The sequence below is a fragment of the Oncorhynchus kisutch genome, linkage group LG25 (genome assembly GCF_002021735.2).
Source record: "Oncorhynchus kisutch isolate 150728-3 linkage group LG25, Okis_V2, whole genome shotgun sequence".
Classification (NCBI taxonomy): domain Eukaryota; kingdom Metazoa; phylum Chordata; class Actinopteri; order Salmoniformes; family Salmonidae; genus Oncorhynchus; species Oncorhynchus kisutch.
In genome coordinates, this window is record NC_034198.2 from 36,668,818 (window position 1) to 36,692,301 (window position 23,484).

General features: G+C 47.9%; 1 protein-coding gene across 1 annotated transcript in view; it reads right to left on the bottom strand.

Annotated features, from left to right (window-relative positions):
- LOC109883146 (RNA binding protein fox-1 homolog 1) overlaps positions 1–23,484 on the bottom strand; it is a 718,311-nt gene that overhangs the window by 588,048 nt on the left and 106,779 nt on the right. Inside the window, exon 2 of the mRNA XM_031804809.1 lies at positions 22,749–22,863. The gene's annotated coding sequence lies outside the window, so the exon portion shown is untranslated. The remainder of the gene's footprint in view (positions 1–22,748; positions 22,864–23,484) is intronic.

Here is a 23,484-nt window from a genome sequence, read left to right on the forward strand (position 1 = left end):
AATAAACAACAATTACACTATTTTATCACTGTACATATCTATATACACATCAATTACACAATACATGAAAAAAGCAAAATACAATCATATGAAACAAACACATTCTTCAGTAAAAAGGCCATCAAACATCCGCCTGAATTGCCCTAGAGGCACCAACTCCACCAACTTTAATGAGTTTTGGAGTTCAATCCACATGAGAGGCGCAAAAAACTAAGATCAGATTTACCTTTAACTCGATGGAGATTGAAAGGATAACCAGTGTAAGCTATCGCTGTGTCTCGGTCTGGTAACTTATACGTCTGACGCTTAACAATGAGGTCAGGTATGGCGGAGGTTTATGCAAGAGTGGGATATAGAGAAAACTAGCACAATGCATCAATCTACGAGACTTCAAAGAGGGAAAGCCTACTTTCTGATACAAAATGCAAAATCCTATAATATACTGTGTTCAATGGCTTCAATACAGTGGAAGCTGCATTCATTCATAGACCATATAGCCATAGCCAATAAAAGGAATGAATGTTAATTATTTGTTTTCTGCTCGTTAATAAAAGACAAGATCTGTTCCTGTAGAATAAGTCTATTTTTATTTAATAAATTTATTAAGTAACTAATCAACATGCTTTTTGAAAGATAGCTTTTTCGTCCATCCAGATATTTGTAAGCGGCACCATCGAACTGACGTATGCATAAATCATCAGATACATTTTTACGTGATTTAGAAAATAACATATATTTGGTTTTACCTGCATTAAGTAATAGTTTCAGATCAACTAAGGCTTTCTGCAGGGCAATAGAGGCTGATTGAAGCTCTGACAGAGCCTGGTCGGATGTGGGCACAATACACACTGTGTTCTGTGCTTTAAATCATTTCCAAACTGACTAAATGCAGCCTGGTCCAGACCAATTGATGAAAGCCTCTGAATAAGTAATGACTGCTGAATGCTTTAGGCTTAGGCCGCACAGTATTTATTCTTATCCAAACAACTAAGAGCTTCATTTAAAACCAAAGAAGTAGCAGATATGATACTATGACCTAGTCTGGGACTTGACTGATGCACATTTAGAATACATTTCATCGTAAAAGATACAATTCTAATAATGACCTTTTTTTATCAAGGATTCTAGAATTTTTGCTAGGAGAGTTGGGACATGGGGCCATAATTATTCAGGTCACATGGGTCACCACCTTTGTGAAGGGGGAGTATATGAGCCGCCTTCCTGACCCTGTGGATGGTACCAGAAATATCCACAATCAGAGGAGCAAAAAGCCGAAGCAAGAAAGGATCAAGCAAATAAGCCCCGGTAGATGTTTATTTTGATGTTTTTACATCAATCTTGTGTAAGACGTTCTACACATCACAAGTAGAAACTGAAAACGGGAATTCACTAGAAGTTGTTGGATCCTCCATCGAGCCAACTAGAGGCTGGTAGAGGGGCAGGAAGTCAACTGGTTGACTAGGGTCAATTAAACAACCATTTTGTTCAAATAACAAACCTACCATGTATAAAAGTCTAATTAAAAGCATCACTTATCAAACTTTCTCAGTAATGATGCCATTACTGAAACAACTTGCCTAGGCAGGGAAACAGAGGAATTTCCACGCTTCAGTGCATTAACTGTTTTCCAAAATGTTTACGGAACACCCGCAAAGTCGAGAGATAAAAATGAGGAAGTAGCATTCTTGATTGCCTGAAAAGCTGCCAATCAAGTACAGAGTCACTTTGTCTAGCCTTAGCCTAGACCTGATTCCTCATCATAATAACATCAGAAAGTTCTATAGAGGACCAAGGATTATTATTATTCTTTTGTAACTCTAAGACATGTAAAGGGCGTGTGTTAATCTGCCAGAGAGTTTAACATAGATGAGAACAGTCCTAGAGCTAATTCAGGGTCAGGCATGCAGCTGGTACAGGAGAAGGCAGAGTAATACCTAAAAAAAAAGAAAAGCTTTAAAAATTAATTTCTCTTCATAATTCTATAAGACTCAGTTTGTTTGGTAGTGTATCTGTAATACATGCAATAAGACAGTGATCACTGAGATCAGTAGCAAAGACACCATTGGACAAGTTCTTGTGGGGGTAATTTGTCAGAATCAAGTCAATCAGTGCGGATTTCTTACATTAATCTGTGCGGTGGTGTAAAGCACATATGTAAAAATACTTTAAACTACTACTTCCTGTTGTGTTCGTTTCATGTTAATTAATGCTGTGTTCCCGGTCCAAAATGTCCGCCCCATTATAGCTGGTTATAAATCCATAATAATACACATATTATCACCTAATGTTGTGTTACATCTTTTAAATCACTTCTAATGGCTATTTATGGCCTGTAGGCCTCATCGACCTGAGCTCATACAACTCGTTTTTGAGTAAAAAAAGTACAATGTATGGATTAGTTTGACTATAACAAATACTCATATGAAACCTATTGTGCTATTTATCACAGACTATTTTGTGTCAAAGTTTAATAACAAGGACTCTCTCTCCTCCTCACCAGTGTCATGATCAAAGACATGATCAAGAGCCTCACATACAGTATATCGTTTGGTCATTGTGTTGCCACAGAATGAATTGTGAGCAGGGCCTCAAAAAAGCTTTATATACCAGAGCTGCGAGAAAATGTCTATATATTATTGAAACAATGTTGCGACTGTTTGTGAGAATTCCAACAGGTGTGGTTCCCCTGGGGGAAAGATTCTATTGGGGAAAGGTTCCTGTGGGGGATGCCAACAGGTGTGGTTCCTGTGGGGGAAAGATTATATTGGGGAAAGGTTCCCATGGTGGTTGCCATGAAAGCCAAGAAGGGGAGTGAGGTGTGTGTGTGCTCAAACACACATACAGGTGGGGTTCTCGGAGAGGAATTGTGTCCATCTGTTTAATGGGCATGTGCCTGAACTCAATTTGATACACTAATTGTAGTGTCACCCATTCATTTCTAATGACTGTTCATTTTTGACAGGGAACACCACAGGTGGACAAAAGTTAAATACAACACCAAAAACGTAATGAAAATAATCTAAATGTATGTGTGTGTTCAGATGCCCTGTGTGGACAAAGTCATGGAACCCTATGACAATCAGATTAAATGAACTACATTTTTCAGAGAGAAAACTTTGACCGGAACGCAGCAGCAGGGTTAAGTGTTTTTTGTGGGGGTACTGTATATGTACTTTACTTGACTATTTATATTTGTGACAACTTTTACTTCATTATGTTCCTTTAGATAATAATGTAATTTTTACTCCATACTGTCTCAGTCTGTCCAGCCAGTTCGGTTCTCAGTTCGTCGCGCAGACAGGAATAAATATCTCTTCAGGAAGTAGAAGGGCGGGGGTGTATGTTTCATGATTAACGTGTCATAGTGTGTTTGTGATAACATCACCCGGCCAAGAATACATCACAATCAAATGCCGACCGTATTATCTCCCGAGAAAATTCTCTTCGGTTACAGCCAAAGCTGTGTATATCCCCCTCTCAAGCCGACACCACGACGGCCCTTAAAAAACTTCACTGGACTTTATGCAAACTGGAAATCACATATCCTGACGCCACATTTATTGTAGCTGGGGATGTCAAAAAGATTTGAAAAAGATTTGAGAAAAAGGCTGCCGTAGTTCTAGCAACACAGTGAGTGTAGTACTCGCGCCGCTAAAACACTCGACCACTGCTACTCCGACTTCTGTGATGCCTACAAGGCCCTCCCCCATCATCCTTTCTGCAAATCTGACTATGACTCCATTTTGCTCCTTCCTTCCTATAGGCAGAAACTCAAACAGGAAGTAGCCGTACTAAGGACTATTCAACACTGGTCTGACAAATCGGAATCCACGCTTCAAGATTGTTTTGATCACGCGGACTGGGATATGTTCCGGGTAGCTTCCGATAATAACATTGATGAATATACTGATACGGTGACGGAGTTTATCAGGAAGTGTAGGAGATGTTAGGAGATGTTGTACCCACTGTGACTATTAAAACCTACCCTAACCAGAAACCATGGATAGATTGCAGCATTCTCGCAAAACGGAAAGTGTGAAGCATCACTTTTAACCATGGCAAGGTGACTGGGAATATGGCAGAATACAAATAGTGTAGTTATTCCCTCTGTAAGGCAGTCAAACAGACAAAACGACAGTATAGAGACGAAGTGGAGTCACAATTCAACAGTTCAACACAAGACGTATGTGGCAGGGTCTACAGACAATCACAGACTACAAAAGGAAAACAAGCTACATCGCAGACACCAACGTCTTGCTTCCGGACAAGCTAAACACATTCTTCCCACGCTTCGAGGATAACACAGTGCCACTGATGTGGCCTGCGTGAGTAAAACATTTAAGTGTGTTAACCCTCGCAAGGCTGCCGGCCCAGACTGCATCGTTAGCCGGGTCCTCAGAGCATGAGCAGACCAGCTGTCTGGTGTGTTTACCGACATATTCAATCTCTCCCTATCCCAGTCCGCTGTCCTCACATGCTTTAAGATTTCCACCATTGTTCCTGTAACGAAGAGAGCAAAGGTAACTGAGCTAAATGACTAATCGCCCCGTAGCACTGCTGTACATTGACTATAGCTCAGCATTCAACTCCATAGTGCCCTCCAAGCTCATCATTAAGCTCGAGGCCCTCCAAGCTCATCATTAAGCTCGAGGCCCTCCAAGCTCATCATTAAGCTCGAGGCCCTCCAAGCTCATCATTAAGCTCGAGGCCCTCCAAGCTCATCATTAAGCTCGAGGCCCTCCAAGCTCATCATTAAGCTCGAGGCCCTCCAACCTCATCATTAAGCTCGAGGCCCTCCAAGCTCATCATTAAGCTCAAGGGCCTCCAAGCACATCATTAAGCTCGAGGCCCTCCGAGCTCATCATTAAGTTCGAGGGCCTCCAAGCTCATCATTAAGCTCGAGGCCCTCCTGTGTCTGAACCTGATTTCATTTGACATTTCCCCTAACAGCCTAAAGTACTCATTACATTTAGAATTCTTAGCAGGACCAAAAAAATTGCCCAATTCCCGCACTTATCAAGAAAACACATGAACATCCCTACTGCCTCTGATCTGACAAACTCACTAAACAAAATGCATGTTTTGTAAATGATGTCTGAGTGTTGGAATGTGCCCCTGGCTATCCGTTAATGTTTTAAACAAGAGTATGACGCTGTCTGCTTTGCTTAATATATACCGAGTCAGGTTAAAGTCAAGACATATTCTTAAAATGGTCGGGGTAAGCATATCTACAGTAAAATCCCCTAAAAAAGACTAATTCAAATGACAGAAAATGTTTTAAATACTCAGCAATAGGACTGAGTTCGAGTAAATCCCTGCAACAGATTAATCTGTGTTTTGGCTTATGGCCACATCTATAACCAAAAGCTAATTGAACCAGATTTAGCTTGTTTGGAAGAATATCAATATGTCTATGTACAACAGCTGACCTCTATTGACTAGTTCGTCTGGACATGTTGATCGGTGTCAGCCCAGAAATATCAAACAGGATGGGGACAGATAGACGTTACGTCAAAGGGCAATATGCCGGATTCGAACCGGTGCCGACACCACAGACTTCATTGACATGGGTCATTACCGATGGACCAGGCAACAATCAGTAACATATAAAACATCTATAGAATGATATGACGTCCCTAATTAAACCTAGACCAGGACCCATAGACTAACCTTTTAAAACATCTATATAATGGTTTGACGTCCCTAATAATGCATTAAACCTAGACCAGGACTCATAGACTAACCTTTTAAAACATCTATATAATGGTTTGACGTCCCTAATAATGTATTAAACCTAGACCAGGACTCATAGACTAACCTTTTAAAACATCTATATAATGGTTTGACGTCCCTAATAATGTATTAAACCTAGACCAGGACTCATAGACTAACCTTTAAAACATCTATAGAATGATATTACATCCCTAATAATGCATTCTACTCATCACGATGTGGTGAAGGATTGCTTTTCTCACTAAGAAGATTACATTTATGTCAATCATAATAAGCCTACAGGAAGAAAGATATACATGCATAGAATATTGCCTGCAATGCTGTCCAATCAATGGAAATGTAGTCATGTGACAGTAAAAAAAGCATTGCTGTCCAATCAATGGAAATATAGTCATGTGACAGTAAAAAAAGCAGGAAACAGGACATTCTGATGTTGTCTGTTGATGGCACAGACACAGACACAGACACAGACACAGACACAGACACAGACACAGACACAGACACAGACACAGACACAGACACAGACACAGACACAGACACAGACACAGACACAGACACAGACACAGACACAGGCACAGACACAGACACAGGCACAGACACAGACACACATGCAGACGCAGACGAACACACACACACTCACACACCTAACAACGACCAACAGCTGTTATGCTAATTACCATCTATCAGGACACTACCTTGGTGAATTCATACGCAACGTATGTGTGTGTGTGTGTGTGTGTGTGTGTGTGTGTAGGGCAGCCTGACAGCTTGTTAATGGTGTGTTCAGGTCCTAGTAGCACAAGGAGCAGAGGATGTTTGTTGTAATATTAAAACAGGGTCATGAAGCCTCGTGTCCACTAATATAACGTCAAGAACATTTGATCCGGTGAACACACATGTATGTTAAATTGAAATACTACACGCACACGCAGACACGCACACACACAGATGTAGGTTTGTATTTGGAGATTGTGGCTTGTTAAGGGGATGTCCATTCGTCCCATCTGTGATGTGTGTGTATATGTGTGCATATGTGTCCACACAGACCAATCTGCAGCCAAGGTCCGACTGTGAGTCCCCCTGGTGCCACTGGAGAGAGTGGGCTGACTAAGCAAGTCAGTGGGCTGTGTGTGTGTGTGTGGTTCCTCCTCTTCTCCTCCTCGTCTCCTCCTCTTCTCCTCCGAGTCTCCTCCCCACTTCCTCCCCTTCTCCTCCCCATCTCTTCCCCGTCTCCTCCCAGTCTCCTCCCCACTTCATCCCCTTCTCCTCCCCATCTCTTCACCATCTCCTCCCCATCTCCTCCCCACTTCATCCCCTTCTCCTCCCCATCTCTTCACCATCTCTTCCCCTTCTCCTCCCCATCTCCTCCCCATCTCTTCACCATCTACTCCCCTTCTCCTCCCCTTCTCCTCCCCATCTCCTCCCCACTTCATCCCCTTCTCCTCCCCATCTCTTCAACATCTCCTCCCCATCTCCTCCCCGTCTCCTCCCCACTTCCTCCCCTTCTCCTCCCCTTCTCCACCCATCTCTTCCCTTCTCCTCCCCATCTCTTCCCCTTCTCCTCCCCATCTCCTCCCCTTCTCCTCCCCGTCTCCTCCCCTTCTCCTCCCCTTCTCCTCCCCATCTGCTCCCCATCACCTCCCCTTCTCCTCCCCATCTCTTCCCCGTCTCCTCCCCATCTCCTCCCCTTCTCCTCCCCATCTCTTCCCCGTCTCCTCCCCTTCTCCACCCATCTCTTCCCCTTCTCCTCCCCATCTCTTCCCCTTCTCATCCCCATCTCCTCCCCATCTCCTCCCCTTCTCCTCCCCACTTCCTCCCCTTCTCCTCCCCATCTCCTCCCCTTCTCCACCCATCTCTTCCCCGTCTCCTCCCCATCTCTTCCCCGTCTCCTCCCCTTCTCCTCCCCACTTCCTCCCCTTCTCCTCCCCGTCTCCTCCCCATCTCCTCCCCACTTCCTCCCCTTCTCCTCCCCATCTCTTCCCCGTCTCCTCCCAGTCTCCTCCCCACTTCATCCCCTTCTCCTCCCCATCTCTTCACCATCTCCTCCCCATCTCCTCCCCACTTCATCCCCTTCTCCTCCCCATCTCTTCACCATCTCTTCCCCTTCTCCTCCCCATCTCCTCCCCATCTCTTCACCATCTACTCCCCTTCTCCTCCCCTTCTCCTCCCCATCTCCTCCCCACTTCATCCCCTTCTCCTCCCCATCTCTTCACCATCTCCTCCCCATCTCCTCCCCGTCTCCTCCCCACTTCCTCCCCTTCTCCTCCCCTTCTCCACCCATCTCTTCCCCTTCTCCTCCCCATCTCTTCCCCTTCTCCTCCCCATCTCCTCCCCTTCTCCTCCCCGTCTCCTCCCCTTCTCCTCCCCTTCTCCTCCCCATCTGCTCCCCATCACCTCCCCTTCTCCTCCCCATCTCTTCCCCGTCTCCTCCCCATCTCCTCCCCTTCTCCTCCCCATCTCTTCCCCGTCTCCTCCCCTTCTCCACCCATCTCTTCCCCTTCTCCTCCCCATCTCTTCCCCTTCTCATCCCCATCTCCTCCCCATCTCCTCCCCTTCTCCTCCCCACTTCCTCCCCTTCTCCTCCCCATCTCCTCCCCTTCTCCACCCATCTCTTCCCCGTCTCCTCCCCATCTCTTCCCCGTCTCCTCCCCTTCTCCTCCCCACTTCCTCCCCTTCTCCTCCCCGTCTCCTCCCCATCTCCTCCCCACTTCCTCCCCTTCTCCTCCCCACCTCCTCCCCGTCTCCTCCCCGTCTCCTCCCCGTCTCCTCCCCTTCTCCTCCCCATCTCCTCCCCACTTCCTCCCCATCTCCTCCCCACTTCCTCCCCTTCTCCTCCCCCTTCTCCTCCCCATCTCCTCCCCTTCTCCTCCCCGTCTCCTCCCCTTCTCCTCCCCATCTCCTCCCTTCTCCTCCCCACAGCCTCCCCTTCTCCTCCCCATCTCCTCCCCATCTCCTCCCCTTCTCCTCCCCATCTCCTCCCCTTCTCCTCCCCGTCTCTTCCCTGTCTCCTCCCCATCTCCTCCCCGTCTCCTCCCCACTTCCTCCCCTTCTCCTCCCCATCTCCTCCCCGTCTCCTCCCCTTCTCCTCCCCACTTCCTCCCCTTCTCCTCCCCATCTCCTCCCCACTTCCTCCCCTTCTTCTCCCCTTCTCCTCCCCATCTCCTCCCCTTTTCCTCCCCATCTCTTCCCCGTCTCCTCCCTGTCTCCTCTTCTTCTCCTCGTCTCCTCTTCTTCTCCTCACCGTCTCCTCACCACTTCCTCCCCATCTCCTTCCCATCTCCTCCCCACTTCCTCCCCTTCTCCTCCCCATCACTTCCCCGTCTCCTCCCCATCTCCTCCCCGTCTCCTCCCCACTTCCTCCCCTTCTCCTCCCCCATCTCCTCCCCTTCTCCTCCCCATCTCCTCCCCACTTCCTCCCCATCTCTTCCTGTCTCCTCCCCATCTCCTCCCCTTCTCCTCCCCACTTCCTCCCCTCTCCTCCCCATCTCCTCCCCTTCTCCTCCCCGTCTCTTCCCCGTCTCCTCCCCACTTCCTCCCCTTCTCCTCCCCATCTCTTCCCTGTCTCCTACCCATGTCCTCCCCATCTCTTCCCCGTCTCCTCCCCATCTCCTCCCCATCTCCTCCCCTTTTCCTCCCCTTCTCCTCCCCATCTCCTCCCCTTCTCCTCCCCTTCTCCTCCCCATCTCTTCCCCGTCTCCTCCCCATCTCCTCCCCGTCTCCTCCCCACTTCCTCCCCTTCTCCTCCCCATCTCCTCCCCTTCTCCTCCCCGTTTCCTCCCCTTCTCCTCCCCACCTCCTCCCCACTTCCTCCCCTTCTCCTCCCCATCTCCTCCCCACTTCCTCCCCATCTCCTCCCCTTCTCCTCCCCACTTCCTCCCCTTCTCCTCCCCATCTCCTCCCCATCTCCTCCCCTTCTCCTCCCCGTTTCCTCCCCGTCTCCTCCCCATCTCCTCCCCACTTCCTCCCCTTCTCCTCCCCATCTCCTCCCCACTTCCTCCCCTTCTCCTCCCCGTCTCCTCCCCTTCTCCTCCCTGTCTCTTCCCTGTCTCCTACCCATGTCCTCCCCATCTCTTCCCCGTCTCCTCCCCATCTCCTCCCCATCTCCTCCCCTTTTCCTCCCCTTCTCCTCCCCATCTCCTCCCCTTCTCCTCCCCTTCTCCTCCCCATCTCTTCCCCGTCTCCTCCCCATCTCCTCCCCGTCTCCTCCCCACTTCCTCCCCTTCTCCTCCCCATCTCCTCCCCTTCTCCTCCCCGTTTCCTCCCCTTCTCCTCCCCACCTCCTCCCCACTTCCTCCCCTTCTCCTCCCCATCTCCTCCCCACTTCCTCCCCATCTCCTCCCCTTCTCCTCCCCACTTCCTCCCCTTCTCCTCCCCATCTCCTCCCCATCTCCTCCCCTTCTCCTCCCCGTTTCCTCCCCGTCTCCTCCCCATCTCCTCCCCACTTCCTCCCCTTCTCCTCCCCATCTCCTCCCCACTTCCTCCCCTTCTCCTCCCCGTCTCCTCCCCTTCTCCTCCCTGTCTCTTCCCTGTCTCCTTCCCGTCTCCTCCCCGTCTCCTCCCCGTCTCATCCCCGTCTCCTCCCCTTCTCCTCCCCGTCTCCTCCCTTCTCCTCCCCATCTCCTCCCCACTTCCTCCCCTTCTCCTCCCCACTTCCTCCCCTTCTCCTCCCCATCTCCTCCCCTTCTCCTCCCCGTCTCCTCCCCTTCTCCTCCCCTTCTCCTCCCCATCTCCTCTCCACTACCTCCCCATCTTCTCCCCTTCTCCTCCCCATCTCTTCCCTGTCTCCTCCCCATCTCCTCCCCACTTCCTCCCCTTCTCCTCCCCATCTCTTCCCTGTCTCCTCCCCATCTCCTCCCCTTTTCCTCCCCATCTCTTCCCCGTCTCCTCCCCGTCTCCTCTTCTTCTCCTTGTCTCCTCTTCTTCTCCTTCCCGTCTCCTCCCCACTTCCTCCCCATCTCCTCCCCATCTCCTCCCACTTCCTCCCTTCTCCTCCCCATCTCTTCCCCGTCTCCTCCCCATCTCCTCCCCGTCTCCTCCCCACTTCCTCCCATCTCCTCCCCTTCGCCTCCCCATCTCCTCCCCACTTCCTCCCCTTCTCCTCCCCATCTCTTCCCTGTCTCCTCCCCATCTCCTCCCCTTCTCCTCCCCATCTCCTCCCCTTCTCCTCCCCACTCCTCCCCTTCTCCTCCCCATCTCCTCCCCTTCTCCTCCCCATTTCCTCCCCTTCTCCTCCCCATCTCTTCCCTGTCTCCTCCCCATCTCCTCCCCACTTCCTCCCCTTCTCCTCCCCATCTCTTCCCTGTCTCCTCCCCATCTCCTCCCCTTCTCCTCCCCATCTCTTCCCCGTCTCCTCCCTGTCTCCTCTTCTTCTCCTCGTCTCCTCTTCTTCTCCTCCCCGTCTCCTCCCGTCTCCTCCCCACTTCCTCCCCATCTCCTCCCCATCTCCTCCCCACATCCTCCCCTTCTCCTCCCCATCTCTTCCCTGTCTCCTCCCCATCTCCTCCTCTTCTCCTCCCCATCTCTTCCCCGACTCCTCCCTGTCTCCTCTTCTCCTCCTCCCCACTTCGTCCCCTTCTCCTCCCCACTTCCTCCTCTTCTCCTCCTCGTCTCTTCCCCGTCTCCTCCTCGTCTCCTCCCCGTCTCCTCCTCTTCTCCTCCTCGTCTCCTCCCTGTCTTCTCCCCGTCTCCTCCCCGTCTCCTCCTCTTCTCTTCTCCTCCTCGTCTCGTCCTCGTCTCCTACCCGTCTCCTCCTCTTCTCCTCCTCTTCTCCTCCTCTTCTTGTCCTCGTCTCCCCCTCTTCTCCTCCTCGTCTCCTACTCGTCTCCTCCTCTTCTCCTCCTCTTCTCCTCCTCCTCTCCTCCCCTTCTCCTCCTCGTCCCCTCCTCTTCTCCTCCATGTCTCCTCTTCTCCTCCTCTTCTCCTCCTCGTCTCCTCCCCGTCTCCTCCTCTTCTCCTCCTCTTCTCCTCCTCCCGTCTCCTCCTCGTCTCCTCCTCATCTCCTCCTCTTCTCCTCCTCGTCTCCACCTCTTCTCCTCCCCATCTCCTCTTCTCCTCCTCATCTCCTCCCTGTCTCCTCCTCGTCCCCTCCCCGTTTCCTACAATCCCCTTTCAGGACACACCCTCAGCCATCCTTCTCTCATTCAGCAATTCAGTTTATTATGTCAAATGGACCCTAATCCCCATATTGTCCCTGTGGGTTCTGGTCAAATGCAGCATCAATGTGGAACAAGGTGCTATTTGGACGCACACCTTGAGTGCAGGTTGGTGTTGAATTCATATTATATGAAGAAACAAATCACACATCTCTCGGTACAATATTTTTCTTCTCTCAAATACTACACACTGATACACAACCAAACGCAAATACAAATTGTCATTCAACATTATTGTTTAATGATCAACCACATTTTCCACACTCTAACCATCTTTTCAATATTGAAATATTTGTTTCAGGGCCATTTTTACAGGAAATGTTGTAAATAGCAGATTGGGGAGGACAGCAAATTAAAAATGTGCGTTCAAGGCCTGTAGGTTTAAATACATTTTTAATATGTTTACAAGTTATTGCACCAAATGTTGTGGATTCAGGTTTAGCTAATGAGGTTCTGGTTAGTGCTGTTTAGAAAAGAGAAGGCTGCGCTTATTATTTGATCGACAAACATACACACACATACATGTGCACCCCCCCACACACACACATACATGTGCACCCCCCCTAACCCCCCCCCCCCCCCCCCCACATACACACACACACATACATGTGCACCCCCACACACACTCACATACATGTGCACCCCCCCCCCCCACACACACACACACACACACACACACACATACCTGCGTACACACACTTGCATGTTAGCATATGTGTGTGTGTATGTGTGTGTGAGAAAGAGATTCCCAGTCCTGGTTTAAGGACATGAGGCTGAGAGACATGCCAGATTCCTAGTACCTGGTTTAAGGACATGAGGCAGAGAGACATGCCAGATTCCCAGTACCTGGTTTAAGGACATGAGGCTGAGAGACATGACAGATTTCCAGTACCTGGTTTAAGGACATGAGGCTGAGAGACATGCCAGATTCCCAGTACCTGGTTTAAGGACATGAGGCTGAGAGGCATGCCAGATTCCCAGTACCTGGTTTAAGGACATGAGGCTGAGAGACATGCCAGATTCCCAGTGTTACTGAGTCTTAGACAATCACTTTCAACACACACACACACCCTCGCTTGCATACCCAGTCTGTTGGTTTGGCAGATGTACTGCTGACTCTGTCACCTGTCTGTGTGCATGAAGGTGACAGCGTGTGAGTAGCCACACTGAGGAGGTGTGTGGCTAGGTGTGTGTGTCACAAATGCCTGATAGTTGACATATATCTGTTTGTGTGTGTGTGTGTGTGTGTGTGTGTGTGTGTGTGTGTGTGTGTGTGTGTGTGTGTGTGTGTGTGTGTGTGTGTGTGTGTGTGTGTGTGTGTGTGTGTGTGTGTGTGTGTGTGTGTGGACCTCCCCTCCGTTATATCAAACTATATACAGTACCGGTCAGCAGTTTGGACATACCTGCTCATCTCATTATTTGTTCTATTATCTACAGTCAACGCTATGAAACAGCACATATGGAATAATGTAGTAACCAGAAAAGAAAAGGGGTTCGTACAAATCAAAGTATATTTTATATTTAGTAGCAATTCTTTGCCTTGATGACACCTCTTGGAATTCTCTCAACCAGCTTCATGAGGTAGTCACCTGGAATGAATTTCAATTAACAGGTGTGCCTTAAAAATTAAAAGTAAAAAGTTAATTTGTGGAATTTTTGCCAATCAGTTGTGTTGGTACATGGTAGGGGTGGTATACAGAAGATAGCCCTATTTGGTAAAATACCAAGTCCATATTATGGTAAGAACAGCTCAAATAAGCAAAGAGAAATGACAGTCCATCGTTACTTTATGGCATGAAGGTCAGTAAATGTGGAACATTTCAAGAACTTTGAAAGTTTCTTCAAGTGCAGTCGCGAAAACCATCAAGCGCTATGATGAAACTGGCTCTCAAAAGGACCACCACAGGAAAGGAAAACCCAGAGTTACCTCTGCTGCAGAGTGTAAGTGCATGAGAGTTACCAGCCTCAGAAATTGCAGCCCAAATAAATGCTTCACAGAGTTCAAGTAAAACACACATCTCAACATCAACTGTTCAGAGGAGACTGCGTGATCGAATTGCTGCAAAGAAGCACTACTAAAGGACACCAAGAAGAAGAAGAGACTTGCTTGGGAAAAGAAACATGAGCGAAACACAATAGACTGGTGGAAATCTGTCCAAATGTGAGATTTGTGGTTCAAACCGCCGTGACATTGTGAGACGCAGAACAGGTGAACGGATGATCTCTGCACATGTGGTTCCCACCGTGAAACATGGAGGAGGAGGTGTGATGGTGTGGGGTGCTTTGCTGGTGCCACTGTCAGTGATTTATTTCGAATTCAAGGCACACTTAACCAGCATGGCCACCAACACATTCTGCAGTGATATGCCATCCCATCTGTACCTTAGTGGGGACAATCATTTGTTTTTCAACAGGACAATGACCCAACACACCTCTAGGCTGTGTAAGGGATATTTGACCAAGAAGGAGAGTGATGGAGTGCTGCAGCAGATGACCTGGCTTCCACATGAGTTCGACCGGCAAAGTGAAGGAAAAGCAGCCAGCAAGTGCTCAGCATATGTGGGAACTCCTTCAAGACTGTTGGAAAAGCATTCAAGGTGAAGCTGGTTGTGTCATGCCCTGTTCGGTTTCACCCGTTTCACCTGTCTTTGTGATTGTCTCCACCCACCTCCAGGTGTCTCCCTTTTTCCCCAATAGTCCCCGGTGTATTTATCCCTGTGTTTCCTGTCTCTCTGTGCCAGTTTCCTGTCTCTCTGTACAAGGATTTCTCCTAGCTCCTATTTCTCCCAGTCTCTATATTTCCTAGCCCTCCTGGTTTTGACCCTTGCCTGTCCTGACTCCGTATCCGCCTGCCTGACCACTCTGCCTGTCCTGACCTCGAGCCTGCCTATCCCCTGGTACTGTCCTGACCTCGAGCCTGCCTATCCCCTGGTACTGTCCTGACCTCGAGCCTGCCTATCCCCTGGTACTGTCCTGACCTCGAGCCTGCCTATCCCCTGGTACTGTCTGGACTCAGACCTGTTCACTGAACCCCTGCCTGTCCTGACCTCGAGCCTGCCTATCCCCTGGTACTGTCCTGACCTCGAGCCTGCCTATCCCCTGGTACTGTCCTGACCTCGAGCCTGCCTATCCCCTGGTACTGTCTGGACTCAGACCTGTTCACTGAACCCCTGCCTGTCCTGACCTCGAGCCTGCCTATCCCTTGGTACTGTTTGGACTCAGACCTGTTCACTGAACCCCTGCCTGTCCTGACCTCGAGCCTGCCTATCGCCTGGTACTGTTTGGACTCTGACCTGGTTTATGAACTCTCGCCTGTCCCCGACCTGCTGTTTGCCTAGCTCTTTTGATATAATAAATATCGGAGCTCAACCATCTGCCTCCTGTGTCTGCATTGGGGTCTCACTTTGTGCCCTTATAGGTTGAGAAAATGCCAAGAGTGTGCAAAGCTGTCATCAAGGCAAAGGGTGGCTACTTTGAAGAATCTCAAATATAAAATATATTTTGATTTGCTTACACATGATTCCATATGTGTTGTTTCATAGTGTTGATGTCTTCACTATTATTCTGCAATGTAGAAAATAGTTTAAAAAAATATGTATAATTGAATTAGTAAGCGTCCACACTTTTGACTGGTACTGTACGTTTCAGAATGCAGTAGATAGATGAATGATCTTAGAGATGAATCTCTAGTGACTTCAACAGAGGAAGACTTCAAATCCAACTGTATCCTGCAGTAGTTTCCTTTAACACTGAGCATCTTGAGGCTTCTTCTCCCACAATTCCTTTGCTTCACTCATTTTCTCTCTCTCATCTCTCTCGCTCATATCTCTGTCTCTCTTTTTTTCAGCTTAACAGAGTACTTTCTCTCCCATCTCTTTCTCGCTCTCCTTCTCAGCATAAAATACAGAAGCACTCCACGGTAAAAGACACAAACAGAGTTAACTCTGTGACAAAGATTTATTTTCACTTTGGATCGAGTAAAAAAAAATGCTTTGACATATTTTCGAGCCGGTCAAACGGGGTGTTAGCGACACTCTGTGTGAGACTATATAATCTGTGTGATGAAATAAGCGTTCAACTCCTCAGGAAATGGGAGATGAAACTACCTGCTGACAGTCCAGCAGATTTATTCCCTTCATCCACTTGTAGAAAAAAGAATGACAAGAGGAAAAAACCAACAATCTTAAAGAGTGATAGCTAGCCGTCCATTTCCAAAATGAAGAGTGTCCCCCTGTAAATCAGTCGCGGGTTAATAAAGTTGTCATCTGTTTGATTTTCCAGAAAAGAAAGAAAGAGGTGAACAGCTAGAGATACATACACTACATGACTGTTCGATTTTATACACCTGTCAGCAATGGGTGTGGCTGAAATAGCTGAATCCATTCATTTGAAGGGGTGTCCACATACTTTGTATATATAGTGTATGACACAGTCTCCTTAATTTATTTGTCGGGGGGGTATTCTCGCCGGCTGGTTATAAAGTACCAATATTTTTACTTCCTAGGGGTTGTAAGGAGGCCCTGTTCACTCATGTCTTCCGGCACTATGGGGACATAGTGATAGGGTCCTCAGTTCACGTCCAGGGACTGGAGTGCATTCATGGAACGTCTGGGGGTCTCGGTCAGCCTCACCTCAGGTTTCCACCCTGAGAGTAACGGGCAGGTGGAGAGAGTCAACCAGGATGTGGGTAGGTTTCTGAGGTCATATTGCCAGGACCGGCCGGGGCAGGGAGCGGTGTTTATCCCCTGGGCAGAGATGGCCCAAAACTCACTCCGCCACTCCTCCACTAACCTCTCTCCTTTCCAGTGCGTACTGGGGTATCAGCTGGATCTGGCACCGTGGCATCAGAGCCAGATTGAAGCTCCTGCGGGGGACAAATGGTTCAAGCGCTCAGAGGAGACCTGAGACGCCACCCATGTGCACCTACAACGGGTCGTGAGCCGGCAAAAAGAGGGCGCTGACCGCCACTGCAGCGGGTCTCTCTCTCTCTCTCTCACTCGCTCGCTCACTCACTCACTCACTCACTCGCTCACTCACAGCATACCTGAAGTGGCTGACTAACAGACAGATGTACGTACAGATGGACAGACCAGACAGACAGAGACGTGGTGACACACAAATCACACACGTCACCCATTCTGAGTCACAACCTGATGACAGAGTCCCAGTCGTGTGTCATCCTCTGGCTAGCGTGCTCACAGGATACACACCTCATACTCTGTCTCCTTAAATCACACACACACACACACACACACACACACACACTCTCTTAATCACGCAAACAAACTAAAACGTGCACACTCAGACACCGGTGATTGGTCACTTATTGGAGCAAGTGACCCTGTTGTCAAGAGTTACCACATTTCCTTGTCTTCTTCATGTGATTGTCATTTCCTCTCAATCTCCCAGCAATTAAAATCAATCAGGAATCGGATTGGCCTGTCTCTGAGGAGCCAATACAAGATGGTTGCCTGACAGAGGGCAAGAGAGAGTTCTAGGTCCCAAATGGCATTCTATTTTCTATATAGTGCACCACTTTTGTCGAGGGACCATAGGAGTAGTGCACGATGTAAGGAAAAGGTTGCCATTTGGGGGAGAGATGGCATCACATCAGTATTCATGGACAACATGCATCCATCTACATGTCCCATCAATCCAGCAGGAGAGAGAGTGTGAGAGAGAGAGAGGCCCACCTCTGCTACCTGTGTGGCTGAATGACAAGCACCCTATCAGGGCTAGGTGATGGACAGCTTTTGGCTGATCCGTCTTCTTCTTTTCTCACGTTGGTGTTGGTTCTCACTTCAAAGAAACATTCACAGCACACACAATCACAGCACACACAATCACAGCACACACAATCACAGCACACACAATCACAGCACACACATTCACAGCACACACATTCACAGCGCACACATTCACAACACACACATTCACAGCGCACACATTCACAGCGCACACATTCACAGCGCACACATTCACAACACACACAATCACAGCGCACACATTCACAGCACACACATTCACAGCGCACACATTCACAACACACACATTCACAGCGCACGCATTCACAACATACACATTCACAGCGCACACATTCACAGCGCACACATTCACAGCACACACATTCACAGCACACACATTCACAGCACACACATTCACAGCGCACACATTCACAGCGCACACATTCACAGCGCACACATTCACAACACACACATTCACAGCGCACACATTCACAACACACACATTCACAACACACACATGCACAACACACACAACACACACATTCACAACACACACATTCACAACACACACATTCACAACACACATTCACAACACACACATTCACAACACACACATTCACAACACACATTCACAACACACATTCGCAACACACACATTCGCAACACATATTCACAACACACACATTCACAACACACACACACATTCACAACACACACACACACACATTCACAACACACACACACATTCACAACACACACACACACACACACATTCACAGCACACACATTCACAACACACACATTCACAGCGCACACATTCACAACATACACAACACACACAACACACACATTCACAACACACACATTCACAACACACATATTCACAACACACAACACACACATTCACAACACACACATTCACAACACACACATTCACAACACACACATTCACAGCGCACACATTCACAACACACATATTCACAACACACACATTCACACCACACACATTCACACCACACACATTCACACCACACACATTCACACCACACACATTCTCACCACACACATTCACAACACACACATTCACACCACACACATTCACACCACACACATTCACACCACACACATTCACACCACACACATTCACACCACACACATTCACATGCCACTGCTAGGTGGCCAGGACACCACAGCACACACATTCACATGCCACTGCTAGGTGGCCAGGACACCACAGCACACACATTCACATGCCACTGCTAGGTGGCCAGGACACCACAGCACATGTTCACGCTTTGAAATACTACTAAATAGATCCATGAGAAGACGAGATGGAAGAGAGGATGGGGAGGGGTGGGGGTAGAGGGAATGGGGGAGAAATATGTGTTTGTGTGCTGCATCTGTGCACATGTGTGTGTGTGTGTTTGTGTGTGTGTGTTTTGTGTGTGTATTTGTGCCTGCGTTCATGTGTGTGTCCAAGGAGAATTATAGGCAGGAAGGAGGGAGCCATGATGAAGTTTAAAACCAAGATGGAGGACATAATAGAAAAGGCAATAAAAGGTGTGAAGGATTATGGGTAGGTGGTGGAGAGGACCATTTCAGTCTGAAATTCAATCCCCCACGCATCAACTCCTACACACACACATCTATATATAAACACAAACACACACACACACACACACACACACACACACCGATGCTATATTGCTATTGATCAACAGCAGATATCAGAGATAGAGAGGCATGTTGCTCCCTGTGAGAGCTCAAAAAGAGAACATTCCACTATATCATATAAAAAACATGAGAAAACGCACAGGGAACCTCATCGGAAAAGCAGACAAGAAGCAGCAACCCATACTGATAGGATGGCAGGGGGAGAGTCCAAAATGGCACCCTATTTATGATAGTGCACTACTTTTGACCAAGTGTCTGGTCAAAAGTAGTGCGCTTTGTAGGGTATAGGGTGCCATGTGGATAGAATTGTCGTGATAGGACAGATGAATCCACTGGAGGTAGAATGTATTACTATAGTTATACTCTGTACTGTCGTATTACTGTAGTTATACTCTGTACTGTCGTATTACTGTAGTTATACTCTGTACTGTCGTATTACTGTAGTTATACTCTGTACTGTCGTAGTACTGTAGTTATACTCTGTACTGTCGTATTACTGTAGTTATACTCTGTACTGTCGTATTACTGTGGTTATACTCTGTACTGTCGTATTACTGTAGTTATACTCTGTACTGTCGTATTACTGTAGTTATACTCTGTACTGTCGTATTACTGTAGTTATACTCTGTACTGTCGTATTACTGTAGTTATACTCTGTACTGTCGTATTACTGTAGTTATACTCTGTACTGTCGTATTACTGTAGTTATACTCTGTACTGTCGTATTACTGTAGTTATACTCTGTACTGTCGTATTACTGTAGTTATACTCTGTACTGTCGTATTACTGTAGTTATACAATGTATTGCCATATTCCCTCCCATCCCTCTCTCCCTATGTCCTTCTCTCCCTGTACCCCTCTCTCCCTGTACCCCTCTCTCCATGTACCCCTCTCTCCCTGCCACCCTCCACCCCTCTCTGTCTCTCCTTTCACTTCTTATACATCCTTGCCCTTGGGAGTCTTTGCTCTTGTGTTTCCTCTGGCCCTCAAGCTGGGACTGGGATTAGAGTATGTGTGTGTAGGTGCCTCCTCCCAGGGCGTGGGAGTAGACGAGTGTGTCCCCCTGCTGGGGGTGGCATAGCCCTTGGTGGGATACTAACCCTCATGCCCCTTGGACATGATGGTGACTTGGTAACCCACGGAGACAGACACTTGAGCACGACTTGGAATCTTTGTGCTCCACAGCCATTCCGGAATACTTATGTTGCTAGGTTATATGCTCTGCTCTGTGAGGGAGGAAAATGGAATAGGTAATGGAAAAGGACCAGTATTCTGACCAGAATGTGGACGTGAGACTTGTATTAGATTTATGCACAGTATATTTTCATAGGTTTGACTCATAGAAAAGTAGACTACCAAACAATATATATATATTATTATTTATAGTTTGTGTAAATACATTCAACACAATAAAGTATCTGTATCCTATGCAAACCCTACCATATCTATCTTCCTGTTTATCCTTCTCAGTCTTCCTGAGTGTGCCTGTGGCCTGGATCTGAGGTCCTCTCTGCTGCTTCCTCTACCCACAGAAAGCAACACTTGGCCTGTGTACTAATTCTCTCAGATCCCTCCAACTCTGTAGCTCTGGAGCTAAAACATAGATATTTTTACATCGTCACCAATTCAGCCATTTTTTAGAACTGCTTTTGGAGATAGGAAGGAGAGAGGAGATAAGGAGGGAGGAGAGATAAGGAAGGAGGAGAGGGAGGGAGGGAGATAATGTTTGAGAGAGGGAAGGAGGAGAGAGAGATGGGGAGGAGGGAGGAGGGGGGAGATATGGGGAGGAGGGAGGAGGGGGGAGAGATGGGGAGGAAGGAGGAGAAATAGGGATGAGAGAGGGAGAGAAGAGAGATGGGGAGGGACGGAGATATGGGGAGGAAGGGAGGGAGGGAGGGAGGAGAGATAGGGAGAGGAGATAGGGTGGGAAGAGAGATAGGGAGAAGGGAGGAGAGATATGGATGAGGGAGGAGAGAGATGGAGGAGCGATATGAAGGGAGGGAGGGAGGGAGGGAGGGAGGGAGGGAGGGAGGGAGGGAGGGAGGGAGGGAGGGAGGGAGGGAGGGAGGGAGGGAGGGAGGGAGGGAGGGAGGGAGGGAGGGAGGGAGGGAGGGAGGGAGGGAGGGAGGGAGGGAGGGAGGGAGGGAGGGAGGAGAGATATGGAGGCACAGAGGGAGGGTGCAGAGAGTGGGAGATTCTTCGGAGAAGATCCCCAAGGTTCGGCATGCATATTTCTGCCAGATTTTAAAATCCAAGTCCTTCAAGCATGGACACACACACTCATATCTAGGCCTAAACAGTCCCATGGACACACACACATGGACACAAACACTCATATCTAGGCCTAAACAGTCCCATGGACCCCCTCTGCCTCCGGCCCAGTTTTCTGGTTTCTCTGGCTCTGCCTCTGGCTTGATCATTGTGAGATCTCTCCTGAGTGGTACGGCCATGTCTCACAATCTCCACTCATATTAATCTCTCTTTCACACACACACACACACCCACACACACACGCACACACACACAAACATACACATACACTCTCCCATGGAGAGAACAGTAATCAGGAAGAGTCAACACATCAACTAACCAGGGAAAACAGAAAAGTGTCATAATGTATTTTTTAACAAAAATCCTTTCTGAATGTAAAAGTAATCCAGGAAGTAATCATAACATTTTTAAAAAGTATTTCTAATCAAATAAAAATCATTTAGGTGTTAATGTAATGGATTACAGTTAGATTGGTTTTTTTTGTAATCAGATTATATCTAATCAGTTACTACAAACAACCATTCACTTCCACTAACTATTTCAATCAACCATTCGCTTCCACAGGAGGTTGGTGGCACCTTAATTGGGGAGGAAGGGCTTGTGGTATTGGCTGGAGCGGAATCAGTAGAATGGTATCAAATACATCAAACATATGGTTTCCTGCCATTCCATTTCCTCCGGTCCAGACATTATGATGAGCCGTCCTGCACTCAGCAGCCTCCGTTGTACAGGATACAAAGAGAACCCTGTGTACGGGCTGACCTACTGTGTGTGTGTGTGTGTGCCTGTGTGTGTGTGTCTGTGTGTGTGATTATGATGAGCCGTCGTGCCCTCAGCAGCCTCCACTGTTCACATCATACATCCACTGATATTATTTGTACTAGTATAGCAAAGGCTATGGGCTTCCACACAAAAACAGAGCTTTTAGTACTCTTTTTAACAGTCAGATTAAATATGCAAGTTTCAAAGACATAATCAGTGTCAGGGTTGTGTCCTGAAAACACCTTGTCGATAGACATTGATAGTAATGTGTTCAACTGCAAGATTGTCAATCAGTTGTTTATAGTTATAATGCATAATGGGTTGTAATGTGTGTGTGTGTATGCGCGTGTGCTTCTGTGCGTGTGTGTGCGTGTGCGTGTGTGTGTGTGAAGGAGATGAAGGTGAGTCCTACCTTGTTGTATCTGCCGACAGCAGCAATCCCAGAAGGCCTTGGTCTGGAAAGATGATGTCCACTGGTGTCTAACGCTCCTCTCTCTCAAGCTCAGCATTTATTCTCTCCTACACGCCTGAGAGGGGGAGAGGGCGAGAATGAGAGAGAGAGAGAGAGAGAGAGAGAGAGAGAGAGAGAGAGAGAGAGAGAGAGGAAGAGTTTGTTTGTTAATTCCCACGGGGATAGGTTGTGTGTTCGGACCTTATCTTTAAGCTGTGTCGATATCAGCTAATGATCATCACCTCTGTCTGTACGTGAAGGTAAACATGGACACACACACACCGAGTTCACACACACACCGAGTTCACACACACACACACACACTGAGGTAGGGGGTCAATGTAAATGTGGACTGGTGAATGGGCAGAGGATGGTAGAGACACAGAAACACAGTAGAAACACAGACACACAGTAGAAACACAGAAACACAGTAGAAACACAGAAACACAGTAGAAACACAGACACACAGTAGAAACACAGAAACACAGTAGAAACCGTAGAAACACAGTAGAAACACAGTAGACACACAGACACACAGTAGAAACTGCAGAAACACAGTAGAAACAGTAGAAACCCAGTAGAAACACAGTAGACACACAGTAGAAACACAGTAGACACACAGACACACAGTAGAAACAGTAGACACACAGTAGAAACAGTAGAAACACAGTAGAAACAGTAGACACACAGTAGAAAC